Raw genomic sequence first — 23,268 nt, forward strand, 5'->3', positions numbered from 1 at the left:
AAAAGTTAAATTTTTTCACTATCAAAAACACAGGCACTATGCCATTAATTTCCCACAAAAGAGAGCAAGCAAGAAGGAGCCAACAGTAGCGGCATCAAGTGAAGCTCTAGCTTCACAATTCGAACTTGATTTCACTCTCATTGCATGCATGGCCAACACTATCATGGGACGTGTGTGGTATCTTGACAGCAGTGCCTCATTCCGTATGACAGGGAATATAAATATTTCTAGTGATTTTGAGGAGAAGGACCTCAAGAAGAACATAGAGTTTGGATATAATGGGAGGTATAGTGCTACTAGGTTGGTTACGGTTACCTTTTAGAGGGAGTCTGGCTCCCCTCTCAAAATCATAGATGTAATGTATGTTCCAAGACCAAAGAAGAATATTTTTTTAGTGACGGTATTGGAAGACCATGGCTTTGATGTGATTTTTAGTAAGGGAAAGGTTTCCTTATACACATCGCCACAGGAGAAATGAAGCAAATTAGTGTGTGAGCCAAGAACATGTATGCTCTTAAGGTACAAGATGCATGCAAATCCTTGAGGATAAAGTTAGAGGTTAGAGACTTGGTGGTTGAGAGGGAGAGTGAATTACCTCTCAACATGCAGCCCTAGAAGAAGCCTCAGAACTAGTCTCAAAAATTTATGGAGCAACAACAATTGGAGAAGGACAATGGAGATCGAGTGGAGGCATCCACTCATGTAGAGACCTCCAGTAGGGGGAAATGTTGATAAAAGTGGGCAGAGGGAGAACATGAAGACATACCTCCAAGTGAGAGGTGGGGCAATGTGAAGTGATAGTCCCAAGAGGTCTGAAATTGGGCAGGGTCCATTGAGAGGTTTTGTCTCATGGATTGTACCTTTCTACAGGAGCCCAGAGTACATAGTAGTAGGAGGAATCAGTAGTAATTGATGCAGTTAGAGATAAGAGTGACGGAGGCTAGAGCAGTTAGATACTGAAGAGTGCAGACAAGAGTTGAAAATAGTGTATAAAGGTAGAGTGAGCAAAAGCGCAGAGTTTTCAGTCGAAAAAGATAGTAGCAGTCAGACACTTTGATGACAGATGCATCATACTTATTCAGGTTGGATGATTTTTCAGTTTCAAGAGTTGTTGTTGCAACAACACTAGAGATAAGTGTTGCATGCAGAATAGTCCAAAGGATTGGGATCGGGATAGAGTTGAATTCTTTTCTTGTTGAGAAGAAGTGTTGAAAATAACAACAAGAAAATTTAAAAATATCATCTAGAAATTCCAATTTAAATTTTTCCTTGAATTAAATTGAGAATTAAATTGTAATTCTTTTCTCATAGAAACTTGTAATAGTTAACTAAGTTAAGTTGACTTAGTTAACTTAGGAAATTCGAGTTATGTAAGTTTGATCCCTAAGTTTTAGGGGTCCATATTGTGATCGTTGGAGTTGTAATTAGATAACTCAGTCTAACTAAGTTATAGTCAATTAAAATAGTTCTAACTATTGGAGGAACTACTAGAGGTCTAGTAGTGAGTTGGTGCACTGGTGCATCCTTAGTGCTACTCCAGCTAACTGGAGATTCACTCAAGAGAAACTCATGCATGTCATTTCAGAGGAAGGCCTAGTTGAGACTAAAGTGCAGGGACAATGTACTATCAGTTGTATGATTTTCTGAGTTGTACAGATCATGCATGCAATCAGTTATGGACCTAAGTTTGGATTGCATAGTTTTGGAAGCATGATTTCCCAATTAAATATGGGTTGATCCTCTTAGGAATTGCACAATGAAATAGTGGCTTGGAGAGCAGCACAATAGGCTAAGGTTTGGCTGGAGCTAGCTTGTGAGCATTCATTTTATTATACTTATGCAGGAATTGTTCTAGTGAAAACAAGATTTGTATTCTCACTCAAATCTATGATTAATGCAATATAGATAGTAGTGGTTTTGGGCTGTGGCTTTCTCCAGTTAAATATTGTGTTATGTGCCATTGATTATCTTCCTCCTACTGATTATTTTTTTCATCAATTATTGGTTTCTAATGTTTGAAGATAGAGTAGATTCTTATCTTATGTTTTAGTACATTACATGAGTTGTGAATCTACAGGAAAATATATAATCAGAGGGATATGAACATCTGAAGTTGGAGATCGGAGGGAGTGTTGTACCAGAGGTTGGGGATTGGAGATTATATCGCTATCAGAATATCGACATAGTGCCATATCTGATTTTTTTAAGTGTGTCTCAAAAGAAAATATTTGATATGCATTACCTCTGATATGCAGGAGCGAAAAAAATGACATGGAATGTGTTTGCAAAGATATGTCTGATATTTTGGTTTTATGAACCAAATTATTCATATTAAAGGGGCCTATATTGAAGATATTTAATATTACAATATCCATGGATTTTGATATGTGTAATGCAAAAAATTGCAACAACTTTATTAAATGGGTTTGAAACTCTGGATAAATGTTTTATTAAGCCTCTTCATAATATGGTTAGGACTTTGATATTGGGTATTCTCAAAAGGATTCTTCAGATGTCAAACTCTCGATGACTCAAAACTCTAATATTAGATTTGATATATGCATTCTTTTCAATAGGTGTATCTCTGCTTTTATGAATAAGCCAATTTATAATATAAAATACATTTTGTAATATAATACTTGGTCTTGTTCTCGAGGGCAATGTGATGATTTAAATAAATATTTAAAAAAAAACATTTACAAAGAAATATAACTTATAAAACAAAAAGGCAACATACATTATATACATCCTACAAGGCAAAGGCAATGAAAAATATCCATTTTAATTAGGCGTTATTTTGCAAACCAAACATCCAAATGTGATCAAACAAGCTATGATAGGAAGATAAGAACAAATCAAACTCATTGAAGCAATCCAAACACTCAAAATCGAATAGTAATATGACCAACCATTCAACTAAAGGGTCCCCATAATGAGAATTAAGTGAATAATTTGGGGGTTGTGCCTTAATCACAACAATGGCGACACACTAGGAAGAACTAGTTATCTCTGGTTTATTATTAATGAAATCCTAAAAGGAAAAGGAACAAGGCTGAATAAAATCAAAATTCTAAGATTCAAACTCTATGAAATCCATCAAAATAGAGTTTCAACATTTTGAACATCTCTTGTAGAAATCATAAGAGTAAGATCATGTTTACAATAACTATTGATTAATTACAGCATAAACTAAAGGACAAAAGTTTATCATTTTGTTTAGTAACAAAGATGAACTCTCATTATCACAGGTAGAGCCAATGTTGCCAACAGGCATCGATAGCCTCGATAGGGTTACCTTTTTTACCCAAAGGAATATCATTATCATATATACTATTTAGTATTTCAGAGAAGACATATTTCATTAATAACTTTGAAAACCATTGTCATGGCTTAGTGACCAAATATGACAATGCCATTCACAAGTGATTTGAATTGGATCCTCAAAAAATTCCATGATTGTTAAGAATGAATGACAAACTTCAAGAAATCTTATAGCTATCAGAAATAACCTCTGAATAATGGCAATTTGCAGCCAGCAAGGAGCAATGAGGCCCTTCGGTCAAAGCGTGCTGACCGTTGGCCCATGGAGACTGCCAATGGTGCAAAAATGGCAATTGAGAAGCTTAGATCCAAAAATGGAGGTTGTTTCTGATAGGTGATTAGCACAAATCGCTTATCATTGGGAAAAACCCCTCGAGAAGGAAAGGCCCCGAGTGGTCGGTCACAAGGGAAACCAGAAAACCATGGGCAAGCGCTAAAACCAACAAGGAAAGTCCCACACTAAAAACTAGCGGAATATCGGAGGCATTTTCAGGTGGTAAGCGGGATTGGCTGAGGACCTAGTGATTCCACACACCGAGTGACATGTGTCCGGCAAGGAGAGAGAGAAACCGCTTACATCACATATTAACAGTCGAGCAACTCAACTGTGTGATATAAGCAAAGACCGTGGGATCTGGGGGCTCCAGATCAATGGCGGAGGTTCAACCCAATGGATGACTAGACTCGAGGGAGAAATAAAATGTGGTGCATAAGATTTGAAGTCTGATTTGACCAATGAATCAACAGAAGGATCCGTTTCACAGGCATCTGGGAAATAACAGAAAAAATGACCATTCAAGAAGAGCTGACACTTAGTTTGCAAGGAGACAGGTGGCCACCTCTCTGCGAAGCGTTACACAGTAACGATGATGCAGGGAAGAGGAGTCCCAACAAATAGAGGCATGCGATCCAGAGAGCCGGGAAGCTGAAACGAACAATCGAAGGAACGAACTAGCTTTAAATCCATGCACTGACAAAGACAGGACAGACAGTGAGGTAGAGAAGTAGTGAAGAAGCCGAAGGCCGAGAGACACAGAAAGAGAGGCAAAGTTACAGAGGGTAGAGAAGTTGAGCTGACCATTAGAGTAAGGGTAGCATCGAGCAGACAGAGACCAATTGATGTCAAAATTCGGTAAGGGGAGTCTGTGAACTCTAAGGACTTGGGAATTCCAACTGCCATACTACTGATCATCCTCTGTCAAGCGAGACTCAGATTGAGCTCCTTATTGTAAGACTCTGCTTTAAAAACATAATAAAAAGGCCACCACTGAAGGCTAGACTAGGAGATGTAGCTTAGGAGGATTAGGTGAACTCCTTATTAAATTTTGTTGTGTTTATGTTTTCTTACTATGATCTCTTATTGTTTCAAGTGTCTGTGTATTTCGCAATGTTATCAATCTGTTGCACAAGATAACATAGACACACACACCAGGACATGATTCTATAATACCTTCATTAATTTCCTGAGGTCACCTAGGGGTGATTTCAGATGAAGTGGTATCAGAGCTATAGGTTGTTAAGGTTAGACAAGCTTGTACTGGATTTAGTTGTTGAATGCTAACTAGATCAAAGCTCAAATTAGGAGGAGAGTTGGTCAAAACTAATCCTGAAATTGGAAGAGTCTACCCTTAGAAGACAATGTTGGAGGAAGGTTTCGCAGGCCCCGACCCTCAATTTATAGATAGTTTCCTGGCCAAGAGATCCATGGTAGAGGAAATGTATACGGACTTTAGAAAACATAAAGATGAGGAATCATCAGGCTCCAAATAAGATAAAGGAGAGAAAGAGTCTCTCCTCCATGACCACTCAAAAGGAAAAGGGAAGGAAGAAAACTTTCTCACACCTCCTAATAGCCCTGAACATAAAACAAAGACATATTTGATTAAACTAGATGTTAAATTTGATTTACCAATATATGATGGAGAGTTGAATGTAGAAAAGTTGGACAACTGGATCAGACAAATTGATGTTTATTGTAGAGTGTAGAGTATCGACTCAGACAAGAGCAAGATTTAGCTGGCCAGCTTATGCCTTGGGGGCACTACCTTGGTTTGGTGGGAAAGCAAGACCCAAGCTGACATGAAGAGACATGGTAAGACTCTTTCTATCTGGAGTGAATTTGTTTCTGCAATCAAAAACCAGTTCTATCCATTGGTTATTATGAAACCAGCTCAAAAAAAGATAGAAAAGACAGATCAACACCTTAGAATTCAGACTCTTCAAATGGGAAACCTCCTTTACATTACACAAATGAACAATTCTTGGATGATACAAATGAAAATACCTCCTTTCTATATATATGAGTCTAAGGGGTCATAATATAATCAGAGCCGACACAACAATAATAATGTAAGGGCATAATAATAACAATAGTGGGCTTCTATGGGGCACAATAGTAACAATATGGGGACTACATGGGTACAACAATATAATAAGGGGGTTGTACTAATAACAATAAGGGGTTATGCTAGTAGTATACAGGCCTAACGTGCCCCTCTCCTTCAAAAACTGTTTTCCTCAATGCTTGACTAGTTTTTGATGTTTCTATATAAAAATTTTGTCCTTCCGTGTGGAATATTCAGTGGGTAAGTTCTTCCACTTGATGAGATACTTTGAAATTGATCGATTTCCTAGCTGTCGGGTTCTTGTTTCTGTGACAGCTCCAAGTTCCAATATGATTTTTCCTTCCTCTTCAAGTTCTGGCAATATTGTTTGAATTGGGATATTTTGCAACTTTTGAATAAGTGGCCATACTTCTCTGTTCTTCTTCCATTCATCCCTTGCTTCATTTATCGAATCTGGTTGAATAATAGAAATAGCACAAAACAATGCCTCCACATCCTCATCCTTTCTTGAGAGTGCATCTGCAACAAAATTTTGCTTCCCTTTCCTATAGATGATGTCAAAGTCATAACCCACCATACTTGTGACCCATTTTTTTTGTTCTTCTAAAGATAACAGTTGTTCTAAAAATTATTTAAGACTATCACGATCCATTTTCACCTTGAAGTGTCTTCCCATTTGGTAAGGTCGCCATTTGTTAAGTGTATATAGTATTTCCAACATTTCCTTCTCATAAATAGCTTGCTTGAGATGTAGCAGTAAAAATACCCAATCACCTACATCAAAACATTTTTCACTACGATGTTGATCTACTTGTTGTTTCATTTGATTTTGAAACAAAGTGGCGTTATCCATTAAAAGTTGGAGAACTTGTTGTTGATGCTCGATGTGATCTTTCACTACTTGAACCTTTTTCTTCTTGATATGTCCTTCTATCTTTAGAGTTTGAGGAGTGGTAATTTCTTCCAATCCTTTACAAGATATGGTTGGATTCATTTCTTGATGCTCGATGTGATCTTTCGCTTCTTGAACATTTTTCTTCTTGATATGTCCTTCTATCTTGATAGTTTGAGGAGTGGTAATTCCGACCAATGAATTACAAGATATGATTGGATTCATTCCTTCTTTATCGATGTGATCTTTCACTTATTGCACCTTTTTCTTCTTGATATTTCCTTCTATCTTGAGAGTTTGAGGGGTGGTAATTTGTTCCAATTCTTTACAAGATATGGTGTGATTCATTTCTTCTTTCTTTAGGGTTGGGTCCTGGCGTATATCCTCTTCTTTTGATGTTTCTTGATCCTTTTCTTCCTCCTCTTCATACCCTATGTAAAATAATTTATTCTTAGCACACTTATGACCTTTAGTGCATTTGTTATCACAATTGTAACAAAGCCTTTTTTCTCTTTTTTCTTCCAATTGTTGTGGTGTAAGCCTTGTAGGTTGTGGAAGGCTAGAAGAAACAACACTTCCATCTTTATAGTTGTGAGGGGTAGACTTCCTTATTTCCATAATTTTACTTTCCACTATGTAACAAAGCCCTTTTACTCTTTCCAATTGTTGTGGTGTTGCTCTAAAGAAGGTGTTGCTCTTTGTATCCTCATAATGTGCTATCATTTCCTCTGTGAAAATTGACCAAGTAACAAGTTGTTTACGAGAACAAAGCCCTTTATACCATAAAAATTTATCTATTTCTAAATATGAAGATTCAATACATACATTTTGTAACAATGGTACACCATGTAGATCAAAATATTTCTCCATCTAAAGTATCCAATTTACCGAATCCTTGTCATCAAACTTCCTCATCTTGATTTTTCTTGATTTTATGAGTTCGATATTGAAACGTCTATAACTCTGTACTTTCGGATCTTCAAGTTCTGAAATTGTGACCTGCAGTAGCCCTCTGCGTCCTCTTTCCATTGCCACTAGTCTGATCCAAATTGGATTCTCCAAGGAAGAGTTATGGCAAATCTACCACAGTGACCTCATTATAGACTAGTTCAGTAGAGCAAACTTGTACGACATGCCACGTGTCACTGTTTCAACCTTTGGCTCTGAAAAATATATACAAGAAACTATTGTCCGTCCTATTTCAGTACCTTCTTATGAAACTTCAATCCGATGCTAAAAGAGAACGTTATGATGATTTCCCCAGGTCACATGTTTGGAATGTAATTCAAGAGTTTGCAAAAAGACCAATTTCCTCAGATCATATCTTCGTATATATAGCGCAAAAAGCTATGAAATTTGGATTCGAGGTTCAATGCGATTTCATCTCAATTGGGTTTTTTTGTTTGCTTCTGAAACTTCACAGAAAAAAAGTTATAGCGAAAATTCCACAAAGACCTATTAGGAGCAGCGAAACCATAGAATCCAAAGATCTGATACCAAATGTTATGAAACCATTGCACAAAAAGATAGAAAAGATAGATCAATGCCTTAAAATTTAGCCTCTTCGAGGGGGAAACCTCCTTTACATTACACAAATGAACAATTCTTGGATGATACAAATGAGAATACCTCCTTTTTATATATATGAGTCTAAGGGGTCATAATATAATCAGAGCCGACATAACAATAATAATGTAAGGGCATAATAATAACAATAGTGGGATTCTATGGGGCACAATAGTAACAATATGGGGACTACATGGGTACAACAATATAATAAGGGGGTTGTACTAATAACAATAAGGGGTTACACTAGTAGTATAGGGGCCTAACATTGGCCTACATGCAGCGAGCCATGATGAGCTGGCAAACTCTTTGCCAATTTAAACGACAAAGTGTACAAGGTTGCACCCAAGAATTTAGGAAGAGAGCTTTGATTCTAGGAATCTCATTAGACTAACCTGAGACTTTGTTGAAGTACATCGGTGGTCTACGTAGCTACATGATGCACACTATCCTCATGTTTAATCGCACTAGTATAGATGAGGTATTTGTTCAAGCTACGCATCTAGAAGCTAGAGGAAAGAATGGGAACCCAGAGATTGGAGGATCATCCAAGCCCATTGCAAGCAAGAATAAGGAGAAAAGAAAATAGAAATGGAAAGAGAGGAAGGCCAACACTGCACAGAAAAGCAAGTCTTCATGCACTCACTGTAAGAAGGATGGCCATGATGATTAGCATTGTTGGATTTTGCATCCGTAGCTAAAACCTAAGAAGTTTGAGGACAAGAAGAAGAAGATTGTTGTAGCTATTCAGAAAGATTTGGGGTCAGACTCAATCTACTATTGATGAAGAAAATTAGAGAAAAATACATGAGCTTTTCCATATTTGAGTTATTTCCAAACATCAAAAGATTGATACTTTGTTTCATAGTGGAACACAAGTAAATTTAATTTCTGAAGCAATTGTAAAGAGGTTGGGATTACTGACTACACCTCACAAGAAACCATACCCATTAGGTTGGTTAAGTGATAAAGCACAACTACAAGTGACTAGACAATGCAAACTCAAGTTTTCTTTTGGGTCAACATTTGTAGATGAGGTTGAGTTAGATATAATTCCTTTGGATATATGTGGAATTGTTCTAGGAAATCCTTACTTGTATGACAGAAAAGCTATTTTCTATAGAGCTGAGAACAAGTATCTACTCGTTAAAGATGGAATCGAATACTTTGTAAGAGCTCATAAGCTCAAGAATAATTATACTCTCATAAACTCAGGGCAGATGAAATGAATTGTAAATTCATGCAAACAATTTTTACTGATGGTTGTAAAGGAAAAGAAACCTAATAAAACCAATGTATTTGAGGGCTATGATGCTAAACAGCAAGTTGATTTAGAAAAAAAAATTAGACTATGGTATCTTGTTTCAAGAACCTAAAGGTTTGCCACCTAAAAAGGTAATAGTGCATGATATTAATTTGCAGCAAGATGCTCCATTACCTAACATTGGGATGTACAAGTTGTCCACTTTAGAGAATGCAAAAATCAAGAAGTAGGTGCAGGAGTTGCTCGAGAAGGGGTTCATCATACCTAGCACATCACCATGTGGGTCACCAATTGTTTTGGTGAGAAATAAAGATGGATCATGGAGAATGTGCATTGATTACCGAGTGCTGAATAAAATAACAATCAAAAATCATTATCCCCTTCCTCGCATAGATGATCTATTAGATAATTAAAGGAAGTTGTTTATTCAAGTTAGACTTGCATAGTGGATATCATCAGGTGAGAGTTGCAGAACAAGATGCATGGAAGACTGCTTTCAAAACAAAGCAGGGATTATATGAGTGGCTAGTTATGCCTTTTGGCTTAACTAATGCTCCTACTACTTTCATGAGAATAATGAATGATGTTCTCAGACCTTTTCTTGATGATTTTGTTATTGTATATCTGGATGACATTCTTATATTTATAAAAACCTAGGAAGAAAATTTAAATCATGTTAAGCAGACACTAGAAGTTTTGAAAAGAGAAAAACTTTATGTTAAACTCTCAAAATGTGAATTTTGAAAAACATCTTTGAATTATTTGGGACATATGGTAGGGGGTGGTGAGTTGAAGATAGATCCCTCTAAGGTGGCAGTCATTGTAAACTGGCCTAAACCCAAATCTGCTACAGAAGTTAGAAGCTTCTTAGGAGTAGCACAATATTGGAGAAAGTTCATTTCTAACTTTTCCTTAATTTCAGCTCCCTTACATGCTTTAACAGGATTGAACAAGGTGTTTCAGTGGGGAGGAAAACAGCAGAAAGCCTTCGACACCTTGAAAGAAAAGATTAGTACAACACTAGTACTAGCATTGTCATATCTTCAAAGACCGTTTGAGATACAAACAGATGCTAGTGACTATGCCATGGGAGCAGTGTTGATACAGCACAGTAAACCCATATGTTATCATTTTGAGATGTTTAACTCTAAAGTAGTTATCTATTCCACATATGATAAGGAATTGTATGCATTAGTACAGAGTGTAGAAAATTGGAAGCACTACTTAATGGGAAAAGAAAGAGTTATCCATACTGATCATCAAACACTTCAAACTAAGTTGTAGCAATCAAGACACTACAGGTGGATGGGGTTCCTATAGCAGTTTCATTTAGTCATCAGATATAAAAAGGGCATACATAATAAAGTTTCAGATATGTTATCTAGACCCATTATAAATGCATCTACTATACTTAAGCATAATTCTGTATCACACAAAAGTTACAATGAACAATATGCTCAAGATATAGACTTTAAAGATGTATATGCAACATTAAGTCAAGGCAAACGAGTAGAAGAATTCAATTATCATATTAAGGACCAACTCTTGTATCATTGTGGGAAGCTATGAATTCCACAAATTAGAAGAGTAAATACAATTCGAGAAGCACACACTTCTCTAATATCAGGTCACTTTAGGGTAAGCAAAACAGTTGCATAGCTGCAAAGATTTTTTTAATGGCCAAAAATGAACAAGACAATTTCTAGATATGTAAGAGGGTGTACTATGTGTGCTAAAAGCAAGCCCAGCAATAGGAAACTAGGCTTGTACACTCCATTGCCAGTTCCTTCTCATCCTTGGGAAAGTGTTTCCATGGACTTTGTTGGAGCACTGCCTAAATCTAGGAAGGGTCATGATTATCTATATGTTATTGTGGATAGGTTCAGCAAAATGTGTATTTTGATACCTTGCAATAAATAGATTACATTTGAACAAACTGCAAAACTATTATTTCAACATGTATGGGTTCATTTTGGATTACCCACTTCCATTATATCTGATCGAGACACCAAATTTGTGGGAAGTTTTGGTCAAGTTTATGGGAACTGATGGACACAAAACTGAAGAAAAGAACAACTTTTTGTCCACAAACCGATGGCCAGACAGAAGTAGTCAACAAGACAGTGATCGAGTTGCTCAAGAGATATTGCAGCAAACATTCCAAGCTTTGGGATGAACATTTGTGTTATGTGCAGCATGCTTACAACTTATCCAAACACACAGAGATCTCCTTTTGAGACTTGTATTGGTTTCACACCAAGGTCTCCCTTGGATTTTGTCTTTGGTAAGGACACAACAGTTTAGGGACACATCGATGTGGACAAGGAAAGTAGGTTCATTGAACAAATTCAAGGGATCTATCAGGCAGTACAGGAACAGCTGGAAAAGAACCAGGCCAAATACAAGGCAAGGCATGACGAGCATCAGATGGAGCATAGTTTTCAAGTTGGTGATCAAGTCTGGCTATATATCAACAAGGATAGGATGCAAGGTGAAGTTAAAAAGCTAAAACCAATAAGGTATGGACCTTTCAAGATCCTTGAGAAAATTGGTGAGAATGCTTTTCACCTTGATTTTCCAGCTTATATGCACATCTACTCGGTCGTCAATGCAAACAGATTGAGACTATTTGAACCTTCGTTAATTGAAGATCTAGAAGAGCAGAGTCAATTGCCTTCTATTGATGACTTGTTACCTGAATATCTTAATGAATTGCAGGAAGACATAGTTATGGACAGGAAGGTGAGAATGACGTGTAGGGATGATGTTGAGTACCTTAGAATTGGGCTCAGGGGTTCAAATTCAAGCAGTGCAAGGTGGATAGAGATTAGACAGGTGAGAAAGTTGTATCCTCACTTAGTCGATGCCTGAAAACCAACTTTTGGTGGTCCAAAAGCTTTTTCAATGGGAAGATCGTGATCCGAATTGGATCCTCAAACAATTCCATGATTGTTAAGAATGAATGACAGACTTCAAAAAATCTTATAGCTATCATAAATAACCTCTGAATAATGGCAATTTGCAGCCAGCACAGAGCAACGAGGACCTTCGGTCAAAGTGCACTGACCGTTGGCCCATGGAGACCATGCATGGTGAAAAAATGGCAATTGGGAAGCTCAGATTTGGAAATGGAGGTTGTTTCTGATATGCAATTGGCACTTCGCTAGCCAAAACCCCTCAAGAAGGAAAGGCTCCGAGTGCTCGGTCAAAAGGGAAACTAGAAAACCATGGGAAAGAGCTAAAATAGACAAGGTGGGTCCCATGCTCAAAACCAACGGAATATCGGAGGCATTTTTTGGCGTTAAGCAGGTTTGGTGGAGGACCTAGTGATTCCATACACTGAGTGATGCATGTCTGGTGGGGAGAGAGAGAAACCACTTACATCGCGAATTAACGGTCGAGCAACTCAACCACATGTTATAAGCAAAGACCGTGGGATCTCGGGGCTCCAGATCAACGACGGAGGTTCAACCCGATGGATGAACGAACCCAAGGGAGAAATAAACTGTGGTGCATAAGATTTTAAGTCCAATTTGACCAATGAATCGACAAAAGGATCCATTTCACAGGCATCTGGGAAATAACAAAAAAAATGACCGTTCAAGAAGAACTGACACTCAGTTCGCAAGGAGACAGGTGGCCACCTCTCTGCGAAGCGTTACGCAGCAATGATGATGCAGGGAAAAGGAGTCCCAGCGGACAGAGGCAGGTGATCCAGAGAGCCAGGAAGCTGAAACGAACAGTCGAAGGAATGAACTAACTTTAAAGCCACAAGTTGACAGAGACATGACAGACAGTGAGGCAGAGAAGTAGTGAAGAAGTTGAAGGCTGAGAGACACAGAAAGAGAGGCAAAGTTGTAGAGGGCAGAGAAGCCAAGCTGACCATCAGAGTGATCTGAAAATCACTCGTGAGTGATCTCAGTTAATTAATTAACGAATGAAGGTATTACAGAATCATGTGCTGGTGTGTGTCTATGTTATCTTAGGTAATGGATCGATAAGATTGCAAAATACACAGATGCTGGAAAACAATAAAAGAAACACAGTAATTAAATACAAGAACACAACAAATTAATAAGGAGTTCACCCAATCCTCCTGGGCTACATCTCTGGTCTAGCTTTCAGTCGTGGCCTTCTTTTATTGTGTCTTTAAGCAAAGTTTTTACAATGAGGAGCTCACTTTGAGTCTTCTGAAACAGATGATGCTTAGTAGGGTGGTTCTTGGATTCCCCAAGCCACTAGAGTGCATAGACTCTTCCTTACCAAGTCTCGACCTCAACTAGTCTGAATGGGATGAGTCCAATTTGGTACCCAGTTCCCGATAGATATCCTCATAGGGATTACTCGAACCTCTCAATCCTTCTGTCTACTCAATGCTGCCTTAGCTTTGCAGGTCAGCTTGACTCTATGCTTCTTGCTTCACTGTTCTTCTTCTTTCTCTTTCACTGTCTTGTGTCTTGCCTACAACGCTTGCCTCTGTTATCCATTCATTCATGGCTTAAAGCCAATTTGTTTCATGATTGTTCGTTTCCTCTTCCGCCCCTTCAGATCGCCTATTGATGTTCACTTGGAATTCCCTGCCTTCACATCATCACCACTATGTAACGTCTCACAGGGAAGTGGCCACTTGTCCTCTTACGAACTGCACCAGCTCTTCCCCAAATGGTTTGGTATTTCGGTTACTCTTGTGTAATGATTCATCCTCAGTGGTCAAAATTGGACTTCAGATTTTTATATGCTATTGCTTATTTCTCCCTTCTGATCCAGTCATTCATCGGGTGCAATCTCCGCCATTAGATCTGGGGCCTCCAGATCCTACGGTTATTGCTCTTATGACATGGTTGACTTGCTCGGATGTTAGCCTGCGATGAGAGGCAGTTTTCTCTCTCATCCATCGGACACACATCGTCCGTTGTATGGCATCACTGGGTCTCCTGACAATTCCTCTTACCACCCAAAATGCCTCTGATATTCTGCCGGTTTTGGAGCGCGGGACCTACCTTTCACTTTAACGCTTTTCCCATGGTTTTTTGGCTTCCCTTGTGACCGAGCACTCGGGGCCTTTCCATTTTTAGGGGTTTTGCCCAGCGATGCACAATTAGCGCTAATCGTGCATAAAAAATGGCCTTTCTTTTCTTATCCGGACTTCCTACCTGCTAGTTTGGACCACTGTGCAGTCTCTATGGGCCTCAGTCAACACGCTTTGACTGAGGTCCTCGTCGTTCCTTACTGGCTATAATTTTCCACTGTCTAGAGGTCCTTCCTGATAGCTCTTGTTCATAAGTTTTTGAAGTCTGTCCAGATTTGATACAGTCATAAATCTCTTAATAATTTTCATGGATCCAATTCGGATCACATACTTCCCACTGAAAATGCTTTGGACCACCAAAACTTGGTTTTCAAGCATCGACTAAGTGAGGGTACAATTGTCTCACTTGTCCAATCTCTATCCACTTTGCACTACTCGGCTTTGAACCTTTGAGCCCAATTATGAGGTACTCAACATCTCCCCTGCGCATCGTCCTCACCTTCCTGTCCAGAACTGTGTCTTCCTGCAATTCATTAAGATATTTAGGTTACAGGTCATCAATAAAAAGCAATTGACTCTACTCTTCGAGATCGTCAATTAGTGAAGGTTCAAATAGTGTCAAGAAATATACATTTATGACTGAGTAGATGTGCATGTAAGCTGGTATATCAAGGCGAAAATCATTCTCACCAATTTTCTTGAGTATCTTGAAAGGTCCATACCTAATAGGCTTTAGCTTTTTACCTTCACCTTGCATTCTTTCCTTGCTGATGTATAGCCAAATTTGGTCTCCAAATTGGAAACTATGCTCCATCTGATGCTTTTCATGCCTTGCCTTGTATTTGGCTTAGCTCTTTTCTAGTTGTTCCTGTACTGCCTGGTGGATCTCTTGGATCTATTCAATGAACCTAGTTTTCCTGTCCACATCACTGTGTCCCTCAATTGTGGTGTCTTTAACAAAGACAAAATCCAAAGGAGACCTTGGTGTGAAACCAAAACAGGTCTCAAAAGGAGATATCTGTGTAGAAGAATGTTTTACTCTATTGTAAGCATGTTGCGCATAACATAAATGTTCATCCCAAAGCTTAGGATGTTTGCTGTAATATCCCCTGAGCAACTGGATCATTGTCCTATTAACTACTTGATGGTCTGTCCATTGGTTTTTGGATGAAAATTTGTGCTTTTCTTCAATTTGGTGTCCATCAGTTCCCACAGACTTGACCAAAACTTCCCCACAAATCGGCTGTCTCGATCAGATATAATGGAAGCGGATAATCCAAAATGAACCCATACATGTTGAAAGAACAGTTTTGCAGTTTGTTTAGTTGTAATTTGTTTATTACAAGGTCTCAAAATACACATTTTACTAAACCTGTCCACAACAACATACAAATAATCATGACCTGATCCGGATTTAGACAGGAATGCAATAGATTACAGAGATAACCATAAATACAGAGATGAGATAACCATAAATACTGAGATGCAGTGGAAATAATACTTCATTTCATTAATGGAAAATACTGAAATATGCTTACAACCAGAAATGGAAATAAACCAGCTAGGGCGATGGTAGCTTATCTCTGAGAAGAGATGTGTTGGCTACATGCCTTTGAACTATTCCAAACTGTGTTACAATGAGGCTCGAAGGCCTATTTATTTTTGAGAAACAATGGAAAACCCTTCACATCCCGAAACCTAACCCTAGAAGATGAAACGCCAAATTGTGGGCCCCGTTTGGGTAAATTGGTACATCAATTTCCCGGGGTCGTAACTTTGGCATACGATCTCCGTTCGACACGTACAATAGCTCGTTAGAAAGATCTATCCAAGTAGTACCACTTTGGGAGGCAACATCAATCCATGGACCCATTTTGCCCCATATTCCCAAAGAAATGTCGTTTAGGGCCTCAAAACGGCTCCGGAAGTTCAGGACCCGAAAAACTGCTAAAAATAGTAAACTGTGCTACAATTTAGGAAACTGAAAAGACTGAAAGAGACAGTTGTGGGGGTCCAAATGGGATAGGTGGGTGCCCACCAACATCCACCTGGATCATTCCTCCCCCCTTAGGAAGCAATGGTCCCCATTGCGTTGAGTTCCCCCATTTGCTGAACTTGTCTTGCAATCTTTGATGTGTCGAATGATGGTGGGAAGCATGGTCGACGATGGTCAACATTGAACATTTGGTGAAGGCGAAGGAATGGAGGAATGATGTGCTCCAAAGCATTGTTCCCCATAGCCTTGGTACTGCTGTAAGGACCATGTCGGAGTGGTCTGAGCTTCTGATGGGTTCTGGTAAGGCGTTCTTTCTGTCGATGCAACCAGACTTTGTTGCCCACCTGAAACTTGTGTGGTACCCATGTGGGTGAGGAGAAGTTGTTCCTGTGTTTTGTCATGACCGTATCCCTTTGTTGCTGCTGCTGCGTAGAGGAACCCTTTGCAGGGGTCATGGATGTAGCAACGATCTTACCCTTACTTTGGGAGTGAACCAGACAGATGAATTTCCTGGTCTGTGATATGAGCTTGCTGCCTTTCTTGGTAGTGATCAAGGATGTGGCAGTAAGTGGGGCTACCTCTGGTATCCTGTATAATGAATTATTCAAAGAAATAATGACAGCACGAGGCCTTGACTCATACACAGCATGTCACATCCACAAGTATGGTTGGCCTAATAATACATCACAAACATCTAGAGGTGTAACATCACACAATACCTCATCTGTGAAGGGCTTAATGCTGTAGGGAAGGCGGCACTGCTGGCGAACTTTGAGATCTCGTCCTTCATGAAGCCACCCAATACTATACGGCTGTGGGTGTGGTGTAGTTGGTAGGCCCAACCGCTTCACGACCTCTGCTGAAATGAGGTTCTTTTGGCTGCCACTATCGACAATGAATTGCAGTGGCGAACCCTTCACCCACATCTGTGAGTGGAAAAGACGCTCCCCTTCCTCTGGATTTTCGGGCTCATCTTTCTGGATCTTGGCAGTGGCAACAGTGGCATTGGGATCTGCATCAATGATCTGCTTCCCTTTGCCATTCCCCTTGTCGAGTTCTGGCTCAGGGTCGGAACATGCATCTGATTCAGAAGCCTTCAACTCAGCCACCAGCAACTGCTTGGTCCGACACTCACTTGTGTTATGAGTGGGACTCTTGTGGAACTCACACCACTTTCCTGTGTCCTTCTTCAGCTTCGTGGTGTTTTTCTTTTCTTGCGGCTTCAACGGGTTGTCTTGGGTCACCCCGCCTTGGCTTTGTCCTTTGGGCTTCTGATTTGCAGATCCAAAGTCTCGCTTCTTCTGTCTGAACTTTTGCTCGATTTTGACAGCGTATCGGTATGTTGTGCCAAGTGAGGAGATGTTCAAGAACCCCATCTCTTCCTGGATGTATCTATGTAGGCAGCCGCAGTATTTGAGTACCAGATGCAACTCAGAATCTTTGATACCCAACTGTGTGCGAAGGGTATGAAAAATGTTTGTGAATTCCGGCACATCTTGGTCTCGTCCCTGCCGCAGTGTGGTCCATTTGATGTATTTGTCCTCATAGCTTCTGACACGGTAGTACTGCTCCTTGATGGCATCCCGGAAGTCATTCCAAGTGAGTGCGGCTGAAAATAGTGAGCCTGTACTTTCATCCTTCTGCTCGCAGTAGGTTTCCCACCAGTCCTTGACGTGGGGGGCTGCTTTGAGAAGAGCGAAAACAATCTTTTCCCGATTTGAGAATTCATGAACAGAAAAATACCCATCTAGCAGATTTAACCATTTATCTACGACATCTGCGTCTATTTGACCCTCGAAGATGGGGATTTCAAAATTAACTTGTACCTTGAAGGGTGTGGCATTTCCAGAGTCGCTATTAGAAGTCGATGCATCGCCTCTGGGTAGTCGCTGAAGGATCTGTGCAAAGCTATCCATCATCGCGTTCCTTTGCCGCTCAAGCGCTTCTTCGAGCAAGATTTTGATAGGATCCCCTGCCCCCTCATCTTTCTTCTCATCCGCCATGGGAGGCCGTCGGGATTTGCGAGGCTGGTCTTGCAAAGGTTTGACCAGTTCAAGCCCTAACTCCTTATATCCCGACCTCGTTGGGGACACGCAAAGAAAAACAGAGAAAAAGCAGACCGCTCTGATACCACTGATCCGGATTTAGAGAGGAACACAATAGATTACAGAGATAACCATAAATACAGAGATGAGATAACCATAAATACTGAGATGCAGTGGAAATAATACTTCATTTCATTAATGGAAAATATTTAAATATGCTTACAACCAGGAATGGAAATAAACCAGCTAGGGCGATGGTAGCTTATCTCTAAGAAGAGATGTGTTGGCTACATGCCTCTAAACTGTTCCAAACTGTGTTACAATGAGGCTCGAAGGCCTATTTATTGTTGAGAAACAATGGAAAACCCTTCACATCCCAAAACCTAACCCTAGAAGATGAAACGTCAAATTGTGGGCCCCGTTTGGGTAAATTGGTACATCAATTTCCCGGGTTCGTAACTTTGGCATACAATCTCCGTTTGACGTGTACGATAGCTCGTTAGAAAGATCTATCCGAGTACTACCACTTTGGGAGGCAACATCGATCCATGGACCCATGTTGCCCCAGATTCCCAAAAAAACGTCGTTTAGGGCCTCAAAACGGCTCCGGAAGTTCAGGACCCAAAAAACTGCTAAAAATAGTAAACTGTGCTACAATTTAGGAAACTGAAAAGACTGAAAGAGACAGTTGTGGGGGTCCAAATGGGATAGGTGGGTGGCCACCAACATCCACCTGGATCATGACCGTTCCTAGATTTAGGCAGTCCTCCAAAAAAATCCATGGAAGCACTTTCCCAAGGGTGAGAAGGCACTGGTAATGGAGTGTACAAGCCTAGTATTTTGTTGTTGGGCTTGCTTTTAGCACACATAGTACACCCTCTTACATATATAGAAACTGTCTCATTCATTTTTGGCCAATAAAAACATCTTTGCAGCGGTGCAAATATTTTACTTACCCCAAAGTGACCTGATATTAGAGAAGTGTGTGCTTCTCGAATCATCCTTACTCTTTCAATTTGTGGAATGCATAGCTTCCTACAATGATATAGGAGTCTGTCCTTTACATGATAATCCAATTCTTCTACTCATTTGCCTTGACTTAAAGTTGAATATACATCTCTGAAATATATATCTTGAGCATATTGTTCAATGTAGCTCTCATGTAACACAGAATTATGCTTAAGTATAGTAGATGCATTTATAATGGGTCTAGATAACATATCTTCAACTTTATTGTGTATTCCCTTTTTATATCTAATGACTAAATGAAACTGTTGTAGAAAACCCATCCCTTTATAGCGTCTTGATTGCTGCAACTTAGTTTGGGAGTGTAGATATTGAAGTGGTTGATGATTAGTATGTATTACTGTCTTTTTTCCCATCAAGTAATGTTTCCACTTTTTCACACTCTGTACTAATGCATAGAATTCTTTATCATATGTAGGATAGTTAACTACTGCAGAATTAAATGTCTCAGAATGATAACATATGGGTTTATCGTGTTGTGTCAACACTGCTCCCATGGCATAGTCACTGACATCCTTTTGGATCTCAAATCGTCTTTGAATATTAGGCAGTGCTAGTACAGGTGTTGTGCTAATCTTTTCTTTCAAGGTGTCGAAGGTTTTCTACTGTTTGCCTCCCCACTAAAACACCTTGTTCAATCCTGTTAAAGCATGTAAGGGAGTTGCAATTAAGGAAAAGTTAGAAATAAACTTTCTCTAATAGTGTGTTGCTCCTGTTAGTGTTAGTATCTTCGTCCCTCCATTATAGATCAAATTCTTTTGTTGCATCGCATATTAGGTTTCTTGCTCAGTCAAATGCATTCCATTAGGAGCATGGATCATCTAACGGTAGTGGCTTACTATACATTTTCCATCATCTCCTTTACCTGCTAGCCCATTTTCATTCATCAAGACCTTTTGTAGTCACTTTTGTCTTTAAATTTGCAAAAGTTAGCTCTAGGGTTTCAGTTTCATTAGGTCTAGGGTTTCATTAAAAAGGTCCCCAAAATGTCCAATAATGGTCAACAAGTGCATGAGGAGGTTGAAAAAAGTTCCAGTCGCAATAAAATTCGTAATCTCATGCTCAGAAATGTATTTTTCCTCAAAACCTTGTTTTGAGGAAAAACAGAGTATTTTAAGCTTTTGTTGTATAAATTCATGTAATTTCAGTTCTCTTATATGTAAATCACTTTAGTGGCAACTCTGGTCACCTTACCAAGCTTCAGTAGCTCCATCCCCTACAAGGCAAACAAAAATCAAGTCATTCAGTTCATCAAAAGGCTCAAATAAAGTAAACTGCTCAAAAAACAGAGGTGAAAAGTAAAGTCACATGGCAAACATTATAAAAGTGGGTTTTATGAATCAAAAATTAAAAAGCTCTTGTATATAAATCATTTTTTACAATTCAAAAGCTCATTGGCATTCCAAGAAGAAAGATTGAGCAAAGTGAAAGCCGTGTTGGAAAAAGGAAAGCAAATTGCAACAAAGGCACTTAGTTTTGGAGGCACGGTGCACTGGGTGAGAGGAACGACGCATACAAGTGGCGTGGTACATAGGGCCGCCCTCCTCAGTGTTAAATTTGTACTGGCAAGGTGCACACACGAGGCGTGGTGCATAGAGCTGCCGAGCCCGATTTCCTCAAAAACTCCCTCACATTGCTCAAAGCACTCAAGTCAAGATCTTTTCCTTGCTAGTGAAGGAGTTTTTCTCAAAAATTTATGGTGGTTGTGTGAAGAAACTCAAACCCTATTTCCTTGCAATTTCTCAAAAAACCATTGCCTAGGGTTTGCATTTGTGATTTTGCTGCCAAGTTCATTCCACCACTCCCTCACTTTTTCACTCCTCCATTTATTTTCCCATCTTATCCACCCATTCCCTAACTCCCATATTCCTAAAAATCATTTACCCCTATCCCCAAATCTCATTTTCCCAAATCTTAATTACAAATCCCCAAACCCTAATTGTTGTCCCTAAGCTTCCATATTATTCCCTAATCCCCTATTTCCCACAAAACCCTGTCATAATAGTCCCAAAACCCCTCATATCCTCTCCCTCGACAGTGCCTCACATATTCTTACCCTTGGTGGTAGAAAACTACAAACCCCATAAATCTCTTCATACTCATCAAGAAAAAGTCACACATTAGCAAGCATGGAATCTGATCCTTCATATTACCAAGATGAAGAGACACACAGTGACTCTCCTATAGAAATGCATGCACCAAGGAGACCTCACAAGCTCGGCGAGCATATATGAGAGGAGCCTACTTCACTTGTTGAGTTGCAAGCCTGCCCTCTTGCTATCATATGCTTCCAACACCAATCCTGTTACCAGTTCTGTGAGATGGTTGCTATAGTCCAGTATCATCATGAGTTAGGTCAGTTGTTTGTGCTTCATCTACATAATGGCCAAACCACTCTAGCTGGTGTGAAATTTACCTTGACACCGGAGTCTATTTCTCTAGCAACCGACATTCCTAATGTCGGAGAGCAGTGGAATAAAACGCAGCAGATTGACAGGGAACACTATGAACCATACATCAAGCCCAGTTATTTGAGACAACTCAGTAGATATTTTCCCTTTCGGTACTTGAAAGACTCACATGCTCCCTTGATGAAACTCATAATGAAGTATTTCAGCTGTGAGGGCCAGTTTTCTCCCCTACTTCATGTGCCAAAATATTGAAAAGATGACCACCCTAGTACAACATAAGACTCCTCAGTAGTAGTTTAACAGTGTATACCATTTTGCACTCATCAAAATTGTGGTCATGCATCAGCTTGGTTCGCAGGGCATCTCATGGGAGGATTTCATTTCTCATGAGTTCTTCACATCTCCTCAGGTACCTCCAGAGACATTTTATGAGACAGGTGGACCTTCTCATCAGCAGGAGGGTCATGAGACATAGACCGCTAGTGTGCTAGTATTTGTCACATATCAAAAGGGAACTAGACGGTTGTTTGCAGCAGCAAAGCGAGTATTATCTCCACCCAGGGTGGAAGGGGTATTGCTTCCTTCATCAGCATAGCAGGTTCAAGGCAAGGGCAAGAGGCCATTACATGATGAGGGGCCTTCAGGTGAGCAGAAGATTTATTTCATTCTCATTCAGGACGATGACACGGATTTGGACCCACAAAACTCAAAGCTCAAGGAGGTCATCCAAGAGAAACAGGCAGACATCAATGCTTTGTCCCTCAACTTGGAAAGAGCCGAGTGGATAATAAAGTACCTAGACCAAAGAAACAAGCAACTAGAGGATCAACAAACCATAATGGAGCTAAGAAACATACGAGAAAACTGGCAAGCTACCAAAAGGAGGAAAGTCAAGTTCACAACACTTGAGAAAGAAATCAATGCCGATAGTGAGTCTTGGTTGGAGAGGACTAATATTCACTTGGAGAGGATGCTGGAGAAAGACATCAATGAGAAAAATATGTTGAGAAACATGGCATATCACTATTTTTCAAGGAATATGGTGTGCCAAGCTAGAATCAGGAGCTTGAAGGCCAAGTTGAAGAATAGATCGAGGAGGCAAAAAGCGCAAGATAAAATTCAGATCTTGGCTGAGGCTTCCTTGGCCCAACACAACACTTGATGGAGAACAATCCACCCAAATTTCAAAAAATTTGGGACACTTTTTGTATTTTTGAAATTTTTGGGCTAAAACACAGAATTTTCTACCCAATGCGCTGCGCCACCTGGCGCTCGCTTTTGATGGGGACCTCCTTTTGAGGAAAACTCAACATATTTGGATTTTTCATGAAAAAATATGCATGCTCACAAATGGCCAAGAAATTTTGATAGGT

The sequence above is a fragment of the Pinus tabuliformis genome, chromosome 1_1 (genome assembly GCF_031772625.1).
Source record: "Pinus tabuliformis cultivar Carrire ecotype Pingquan chromosome 1_1, CPIR1, whole genome shotgun sequence".
In the NCBI taxonomy this organism is placed as follows: domain Eukaryota; kingdom Viridiplantae; phylum Streptophyta; class Pinopsida; order Pinales; family Pinaceae; genus Pinus; species Pinus tabuliformis.